General features: G+C 44.3%; 1 pseudogene; it reads left to right on the forward strand.

Moving 5' to 3' along the window:
* LOC116089414 overlaps positions 1 to 7,115 on the forward strand; it is a 7,651-nt pseudogene extending 536 nt beyond the window's left edge.
* The last annotated feature ends 2,983 nt before the right edge of the window (positions 7,116 to 10,098 follow it).

Raw genomic sequence — 10,098 nt, forward strand, 5'->3', positions numbered from 1 at the left:
GGTGGGAGCCAGTACAATTACATGCTTAACTTACAGTGTTGGTGTTTCTTTGTTAAGCAAATTAAGGTAAAGTTTATAGTTGTTGTGGAGTATTTACCCGAGAAGAGTGCTTGGCCAGGGGTTTAAGCCAATAGAAAGTCTTGATTCGCTGGCCAGCAACTGTACAGGGTGTTCAGGATCTCAGTGTAACCCTGAGCTTTCCTTAGAATGAGGCTCTAAGCACAGACACTGTGTTCTGGGTTGACACACTTCAGTTAACAAGAACTGTTAGCCAGAAGTGGAAGTACAGAAGCTAAAAAGCAAGGTTAATACATTTTGAGACTTTCCCAGAACTATGGACTTTGATGAGGTCTTTTTGTGTTGGCAGGTGGCTCTGTCTACACACTGAGTTTTACAGCCTGAATGGTCCTTTCGTCACTGAGTCAGTCGTGCTAAGGTCTAGGGCACTGTTACAATGCACATATGTTTTGACTATTGCAAAGAGCAACACAAACACTTCGAAATATTCTTTTACTGTTGACGTGTTCTCTAAGCACACAAACCAGTCTACTGGGACTGAATCCATCTTAGAAGCTCTTGCTTCTAAAGTTGCTAGAAGTGCTTCTCTCTTTTCTTAACACAAAACAATTTCCCACTCATGGAATAGTGGATACCATTATCTGGGGAAAAAAAAAACCTACATCTGTCCTTTTAAGAGGTGTTAGCATCGAGTTCTGAGCAACTGCTATCAATAGACTTGGTCCTGCCATGTGCTCAAGAGTAGAGGACACTCCCTTTGTTTTCAGTCTGATATGGGGATGGAGATGGGGCTCCCCAAGAAAAGAGAAATGTGAATGTATATGCCATCTGCCTTCTGCCTACCATGGGGATGTTTCTGTAATCTCCTCGTTCCTCATTCTCACATTCTGAGAACTGACATGATCTCAGCCAGACACTGGTCAGATTTTCCTGGTGCAGGATTTGGCCCTCAAAGCTAACAGTCAGCTCTATGTAGGTTCTATGGTCTCTACAGCTGACGGGCTTGGGAGTCCCAGGGGGAATGTGAGCACCACACGGGCCGCGTCTTGGCAATCCCCGAGTTTGTGTGTTGAGTCAGATTATCTCACCGTCTGTTCTTTTGCATTTCCACCCTCCCTCCTGCTCTGTTTTCTCTCTCTGTGTCTCTATCCCTTCCTTGTCAAAGGAAGCCCCCAGAAGAGGAATCCAACAAGCTCATCAACAGATGTAAGTGTTTTGTGTATGTGTGTGTGCACACGAATGCAAGCACATGCTTATGTGTATTAATCCTTCCTTTGAATGTCTAAATTAAACATATCTCTAATTCAAAAGGTATGTATCTAAACTGTGAAGTTTAACAGATGCCAATAAGGTTTGCTATTGTTGGATTTAGGACTTTATTTGTTTTTGTTTTTGGTTTTTTTTGTTTGTTTGTTTTTTCTTTTGTTGGGGATTAGAATTCTTCCTTCTTTAATATCTTTCTTTCTGGTTTTCTGCTCTATGAGAGGAAACTACCAAAAATGATGTTAGAAGAAGTAACTAGTTAATCCCAAAGATGGGAGGAGAAAGAGGACTGGCCCAAATCATCATGGCCAAATTAATTAAAGCAGGCAATTAATTAATGCCAGCTTTTTAAAAATTCATGTACACAGGCTGTGTCCCACTAACACAGTGTTGGAGAAGTCGTCATTGAACACAGGCAAGATAAGATTTTCATAGCACAGGGGAGTTTCCAAAGGGGGATTTGGCAGGCAAATGGGTAAGGTTACAGGAGCAGAACATACAAGGAGGTCATAGCAGCCTTTTGAAACAAGCGTAGGGTTTCACAGTGGTCGAAACAGACGTGGTTGCAACTTCCTGGAAAAGGCAGTACAGAACCATTTGTAGTTAAGGTTACAGGTGAGGCATATCTTTGAGAAATAGATATTTACTAATAAACATCCATGACCCTACTTTGTCTTTACTGTAAGAGATGGCTTTCAAGTCCAAGATGGAGCTTGGCTGGTTCATCAGTGACATTTACAGATGATGTAAAAGAGGGATGGAAAATGGTACAGTGGTTAAGAGTACTTGTGGCTCATGCAGACGATCTGGGCTTCCTAACCATCTGCAACTTCTGAGGCACTCGACACTCTTTTCTGACCTCTGTGGACACCAAGCACATAGGTAGTACACATGACACATGTACATAGGTAGTACACATGACACATGCACATAGGTAGTTCACATGCATACATGTGCATAGGTAGTGCACATACATACATACATGCACATAGGTAGTACACATGCATACAAGCACATAGGTAGCGCACATGCACACATGCAGGCAAAGCATAAGAGAAAACATATACATCTGAAAAGTACACAAAATAAAATGTATAAACCTATAACATGTTTTCAAAACAAGATAAACAAGCAAAAATTTAAAAAACTAGATGAACAAAGGTTAAGAGTCAAATCCAATAGACTATTGAATTATGGGAAGAATCAAGTGCTACACTGGAACCCACAGCCTTATGTCTTACAGTCTTCTGGTTTAGAAAGTGAGACTATTAGGAATGCATTTGAGATTAAGACTGTGTGAGAGGCAGGAGAATGGCAAGTTGGCCATCCTGGGCCAAGGAGATTCTGTCTCAAGAAAACAAACAAAACACACACACACACAAGCACAAGCATACATGTGCACAAATAACAAGAAACAAGAAATTCAGGGGTAAGTTTGTACCAGAAAATAAATTATTCTATTCTTTGGAGGATAAACTTACTGCTGACTTAAAATCAAAGATTTATTAGAGAAGAAAACAAAACAAAGCCCTGACTCACCTGAGAACTCTAGCATGGAAGTTTTTATGTGAGGAAAGGTAATGGTGCAAAAGAAAAGGCATTCTCTGATAAGTCATCCTGGTCAAGACTACTCTCGAAGATTGAGACCTGAGGACCCTAGGGAGAGATGGGTAGGGAGCAGTAATTGCTTTTCCCCCAGTTACTTCAAAATGAAAAAAGAAATAAAGAAAGAAGAACATGACTATCTCTAAGTGTGGAGGAGGAGAAAATTTATTGTAGATAAAAGCGAGAGCATAGCCAGAGGCAGAGCCATCTGGAAGAGCCCAGAGTAGACATGACCAGGCCGAGATGGGCCATGTAAGCAGAAGTAGAGGGCAAGGAAGCAGGAAGAGAGGGCCAGGTGAAGCAGCCAGAAGGCCAAAGGTAAAAACGGGGTGGGTAACTAAAGTGTCTGGATATATATAAGTGTCTTTTTTTATACGGAATAAAGAAGAGCCTTTGGGGGAAGGGCAGCCCAGTCCCTGGGCTGGACAGTTCAGGATTAGGGGACAGGGTATGCCAGCTGTACCCTATAACAGATAGGGACTGAGGGATGCTGAGAACCTGGCAGCCAGGTCTGCTTTGATATATTAAATAGGCACCTCAGCCATTGGGGTTTGAAACTTAACAATTTTAATGTCTGGTAATTCGGGATCCATAGAAGGCAGCTGCCTTGATTTTAGACACTTTGAGAACTATGAAAGTTCAGTTCCGAGGAAGCCATGAGCATTTCAATGTCCTCTACTGGAAGAAGGACTTTACATATCTCCATGAAGTTCCTACAGAGTTCAGTTCACCAGAGCCTCGGGAACAAAAACAGAGATCAGAACACTTTCCAGAAACTTCTATAATCCCACTTAATAATCCCATAATAGAGACTACGTACTCTGCATAAGAGAAAAGATCATCTCAAGGTCTGGATATTTTCTTTCTGGGCTCTTTAGAGAAAGATCACAGCTAGCAAACCAGGTAGGATCGAAACTCCCCTTGATATGTTGTCCTTACTCAGAGAAAAGTAAACTGCAGGCAGAAGGCAGCAGAGAGGTCAGGGTACCAAACTCCCTCTGTGACCTGCAATGGGAAAGCAGCTGCCTAAAGCCCTGTTCACCAGCATCCCGTGTGCCACAGACGGCTGACTAAAGATGGAGGTAAGTAGGATTTATGGGAGGGTTCTCCCCAAAGGGTCCAGCACACAGTCCTCTTTCTAGTCAAACAGAGAAACTCTATTTATCTGTGAACAACATCCAGGAGAAAATGGCCCTTGGAAATGCTATCTGTGAACCATCACTGTATGCTAGGAACAGAAGCTGTTTGTTCCCACAGAGGGGAAGGGGGCCCCTGCGGCTTTGGATGCTCATCTGTCTTTGCTCGGGAGTTCTCATTTACAGCACCTGATACTGCTGCGTCTGCCAGGACACATTAGTTCTGTCTCAATGGCTGCCTCTGCCAATTAGAAAGAATTTAGCATTAATGAGGGTCTGGACAACTAAATTGCTCCCCATCGCTAACTCCAGAGACAACTGGGAAGGAAACATACTCCTTCAAAGATGCAGAAATGTGTTTTTCCACTCTAGCATAAACACACAATGCTTGTTATGTTGATAATACGTTTATCTTGGCAGCCAACCTATTTACTGTGGCTGATTACGTCAGTCTTCAGATCTGCCGCCCAGTAAGAGTCTGAGTCAGCCCAGGACAGTCCAGTTCAAATTATGCTCCCTGCCCCAATAGTTACCTTCCAATTGTCTAGTTGTTCCGAGTTCTCACCTATTACCGACCGACACAGACAGTCTTGTTTTCAAAATCAGAGTTGCCCAAGGTCCCGAAGTGATTTTTCCAGGGTGGAATAGTTTAGTAAGGGGCAGGAGACATTTACAAAAGCATGTTGGATTGTCTAATTGGACTTTTAATAGGCAAGAATCAGGGGTTCTAAGCTCCCGGAAACACATTCGGATTGACCTGTCCGGTAAACACTGCCACACCCAAATTGTCCTAAGGGAGTCCAAGCTGAGAAATGTTACTCACAGGCCTGGTTGGCCCCTCGGAGGAATCGCATATATTCCCACCTTCTAAGACATTCAGTCAGCTGGTAATGCCGCAGAGTAAAGAAACAGCTCCCACAATAAGTTATGGTTCAAGAAGAAGAATAAAGAACCCACTAAAATGGCCGCTTCGTGAGAGAGAATTTTATTGTGGATAGGAGAGCGATAGAGAGAGGGAAAGCGGTCAAAGGGGGGAGGGGGGAGACCAGAGGCATCTGGAAGAGTCTGGAGCAGACAGACAGAGAAACAGACTGGATATGGCCAGGGCTAGCGAAGCAGAAAAGAGAGAATTCTGGGTATAGTAAGAGATCTCAAGAGAGACTAGAAGAGGATTCCAGGCTTTAAAGAGGGATGAACAGCGAGCGACAGGAGGGAAGCCCTTGAGCTGAAGCAGAGAGTTTGGGATAGAGGTAGACCCTGGGTGAGAGGGGCCAGGCTAGTGTAGGGGCTTTGAAATATATAACAGGTACTTGTGAGGGGGGACTGACGGAGGCTGGAGATAGGTGTGGGTTTTGGTATATAGCCACAAGTATGTGTCAGTGGATCCGTATGTCCTGCCAGTGGCAAGGAAAATGATTCCTTCTGGTAGACAGAAAAACAGATTCACACCCTTTGGACTTTGAGGAACCAGAGTTTCTTTAAACCTGGCATTGCCTGCCTGAGTATAAACAAAACAAAACAAAAAACTGAATTGTTGTTTTGTGTTTTGAGACAGTCACACTACATAGCTCTTGGCTGTCCTGGAACTCACACAGATCCACCTGCCTCTGTCTGGGATTAAAGTCATGTGCCACCACACCTGCCTAGCTTGGTCTACAGAGTGAGTTCCAAGGAAAACATTTAATTGGAGAATGTTGAGAGTTCATTATCAGCACAGTCCGTGATGCCTTGGAGAGCCAAGAGTTCTACATTCAGATCAAGCAGGCAGCAAGAAGAGAGAGAAATCCATTGGGCCTGGCTTGGGTTTCTGAAACCTCCAACCCCTCCCCACCCCCAGCCCACAGTGACATACTTCTTCCAGGAAGGCTATACACACTCCAACAAGGACATACCTCATAATAAATACATTCCCTAGTGGCCAAGCATTCAAATCTCGGAATTTATGAGGCTCGTTGTTATTCAACCACCATAGGCAGAAAGCCCAGCTCATTCTATCAGTGGTGGTGGTGTCCCTCTCTCATCCCACATACCCTTCTCCCAGTGCAAGGCCAGCCTGTGCTACCATAGCAAGACCCTATCTCAAGAAACTAAAACCAAAACAGCATAAGTCTAACAGCAGGGACTGTTCGGAGAGTTGTGTGCTGGATCACTTTGCAAAGAAGAAAGCACTACACACGCAAAACCTATCAGGGCAATGAGGCCTTCGGCTCCTTCCCAAAGTAAGGGAAGAGGCCAAAATTTCTGTCTCCAGAGAGTGAATGAGTTGAGCTTTATTCTTCAAACCACACAAATGGAGTTGTTGATTTAGAGCTGGTACTTGTCTCTTACTCCATGGATGTGGAACAGGACAAGAAAGCAAGAATCTTAAGATTAACATATGAAAGAAGCTACTTTTCAAAGGAAGAACAGAGGTCCTCCTTCATCCCCGGAGCTCCATTTAAGGCTGTGTTTCTCAACCTGTGGGACTCAACCCCATTGCGAGTTAAACAACCTATTCACAGGGGTTGCCTAAGACCGTGGAAAAACCACAGATATTTATGTTATAATTCACAACAGTAGCAAATTTATAGTTATGAAGTAGCAATGGGCAGTCTGTCTTCACTGAACTCTGAGTCTACAAGCATTTAGGATGATGGCGTGGAAGCTGAAGCTGGGTGACTTCTCCGGCCAGCCAGACCCCTCAGATGAGGACTGCTCCCAGAAAAGCACCTGCAGCTCAGCCTCCAGCAGCAGCTGCACCATCTGCAGTTGGCTCACCTGCTGCTGCATCCCCCACACCCAACCCCCTGGCTGCCAGGACTGATGGCCCAGATGGCTTCCACTGCAGCCGGTGTGGCTGTGGGCTCTGCAGTGAGGCACACCCTGGGTCACGCTGTCACTGGGGGCTTCAGTGGAGGTGGTAATGCTGAGCCTGAAAAGCCTGACATCACTTACCAGGAGCCTCGGGGAGCCCAGCTGCAGGACCAGCAGCCTAGTGGACCTTGCTCTCTAGAGATCAAGCAGTTTCTAGAGTATGCTCAGAACCAGAGTGATGTCAAGCTCTGTGAGGGCTTCAGCGATGTGCTGTGGCAGGGCAGGATTACAAATGGTTAAATCTAATCAAGAAATTCAAGCTGAAGAAATATAAAATTGGTTCTGTATAATTGATAGTACAAGTATGGGCCCTTATATTTCTACCAGCTCCATTGCTTTGGAATGGCCATGAAAGAGATCTAACTATAGATGTTTACTGAGGCTTGTAGTGTTGGTTACTGGGCAAGTGTTTAGCCTTCTTGAACTAACTGTATTGTGATTGTGAGTTAAAAAAAATGGTTTATTATGGGAAAAAATGAAGTAGCAATGGAAATAATTTTATGGTTGGGGGGTCACCACAACCTGGGGAACTATAGTAAAGGGTTGCAGCATTAGGAAGGTTAAAAACCATGGATAAGAAACAGAACATGTGTAAAAACAAGCCCAAGAAACAAAGTCCACAGGTGGGACCATGATGTTCTTCTAGGGGAACCCTGGAGGCCCACTTGCTTTGTTGGTCTCTGTCCTCAGCTCATCAGCCAGTCCCTGTGCTCAAGGATGCTCATCAGCCAGTCCCTGTGCTCAAGGATGCTTTTTCTTTCATTATAAACTGCCTCAATTTCTGTCTCTAAGCACATGTCCCTGGCACAATCTTTTGCTTTGGGACACAAGTATCTACCCTCTAGATTCATATAGCCCTGTTGTATTAGTCAGGGTTTCTATTCCTGCACAACATCATGACCACAAAGCAAGTTGGGGAGGAAAGGGTTTATTTGGCTTACTTCCACATTGCTGTTGACCACCAGAGGAAGTCAGGACTGGAACTCAAGCAGGTCAGGAAGCAGGAGCTGTTGCAGAAGCCATGGAGGGATGTTCCTTACTGGCTTGCCTCTCCTGGCTTGCTCAGCCTGCTCTCTTATAGAACACAAGACCTCCAGCCCAGGGATGGCACCACCCACAAGGGGCAATTGAGAAAATGCCCCACAGCTGGATCTCATGGAGGCACTTCCCCAACTGAAACTCCCTTTTCTGTGATAACCCCAGCCTGTGTCAAGTTTACACACAAAACCAGCCAGTATACCTATGAATTCAACAGCTCTACGCATGCTTTGCAAGTCATTCTAGAATTTTCTGTTTTACTGACCTCTGTGCTTAACCTAAAAGGCATGAATTTGTCTCCATCTCCACTTCCCCTAGCAGCTGCTGGGCCTCAACTTCCCTGTTGTGTTTCTTTTCTCTCAAGCTTTAATAAATTGCCCTTGAGTTTCTTTCTGAGCCTATTACAAAGTGATTATAAAATACTTTATTGATGAGACTAAAGAATCCAAAAGGTGACTCCCAGTTTCCTTGGTAACAGTAGGACACATGTTTCTATGGCTGTGTACAGGAGAAGACAAGCTTTCATTTTTCTGGAATGACATTCAGAAGTATTCTTTCTTTCTTTTTTTTGGAGGGGGGAAGGGAGGGTAGCTTTTTTATTGTGCTGGATTATGGACAGAAAACTTTTGTTTGTTTTTGTTTATTTGGTTTTTTGGTTTTTTTGAGACAGGGTTTCTCTGTGTAGCCCTGGCTGTCCTAGAACTCACTCACTCTGTAGACCAAGCTGGCCTACAGAGATCTGCCTGCCTCTGCCTCCCCACTGCAGGGATTAAAACTGTGCCCTACCACCGCTTGGCTGGACTGAGAACTTTTACAGAAGTTGGGAGAAGGATCTAACTTACTCTGTCCTGGGGACAGCAGGGGCCACATAGGACAGGATATTTTTCAGTAGTACACTCTCACAGAGGACAATCACAGGGTCTGTGAACATGCTCTGAGCTGATATAACTGGGGACTCACACAGCAGGGTAAGATCCTGAGCACTGAGCTGCTTCCGTGCTGGGAGGGGTGTCCCAGAGAATGGGATGTGAATGAGAGGAGCCTGATTCCTAACAATTGAACATAAACTCAGCAGAAATGGGAGAGGCTATGTTCCACACAGAAAGCAGGATTGGAGAAAGTTGTCCTAGATGGGACAGAGTGGATAGACTGGTTTCAACTAAACATCAGACTCATTTTATTTTAATAAATTTAGAAAATTATGTTTAAACAAATATGATCAAAGTCTAGGTAGTGTAACACATTCAGCTTTTAGCTATAGTGGCATATTTACAGATAAAGGATCCAAATGGATTGGCTGAGTAAATTCACAAGTTAACTAACTTTATTTAAAATTGTGGACCTTGGGCACAAGCTCCACAGCCAGTCCCACAACACCCAGAGGAAGCTCCACTCCTAGGCACTCTAACACACCCAGGATCAGAGGTGAGAAGGACATAACATCTGTCGCAACACCAGGAGTAACTGGGACCAGCAGGACCCAGGCACACAGGAACTCTACCAGCCCAGTGGCTCGGGTTGCTTCCGGTCTGTCTGTGCCAGCCAGTGCCCGGAGCAGACCTTGGGCTCAAACTCTGCAGTCATTCCCAAAACACCCAGGTGTTATGGGAGCTCCACTCCTAGGTGCTCTAACAAGCCCAGGGTCACAGGATCCCAGAATCACAGAGACAGCTTGACTCTGAGGAGTTCTGACACAAACAGGATCACAGGAAGGACAGGCTCCAGTGAGATTTAGCAAGGGCAGGGAGCAGTAGAGATAACCAGATGATGTGGGGCAAGCGTAAGAGTATAAGCAACATAAACCAAGGTTACTTGGCATCATCAGAACCCAATACTCCCACCATTGCAAGTCCTGGATACACCATCACAACAGAAAAACAAGATTCAGATATAAAATCACTTCTCATGATGATGATACAGGACTTTAAGAAAGACATAAATAACACACTCAGAAAAGAAATACAGAAAAACACAGGTAAACAGCTAGAAGCCCTTCATGAAGAAACACAAAAATCTCTTAAAGAACTACAGGAAAACACAATCAAACAGGTGAAGGAAATGAACAAAATCATCTAGAATCTAAAAATTGAAATAAAAACAATAAAGAAATCAGAAAGAGAGAGAACCCTGGAGATAGAAAACCTAGGAAAGAAATCAGGAGTCATAGATGCAAGCATCACCAACA

The sequence above is a fragment of the Mastomys coucha genome, unplaced genomic scaffold, assembly GCF_008632895.1.
Source record: "Mastomys coucha isolate ucsf_1 unplaced genomic scaffold, UCSF_Mcou_1 pScaffold14, whole genome shotgun sequence".
Taxonomy (NCBI): Eukaryota; Metazoa; Chordata; class Mammalia; order Rodentia; family Muridae; genus Mastomys; species Mastomys coucha.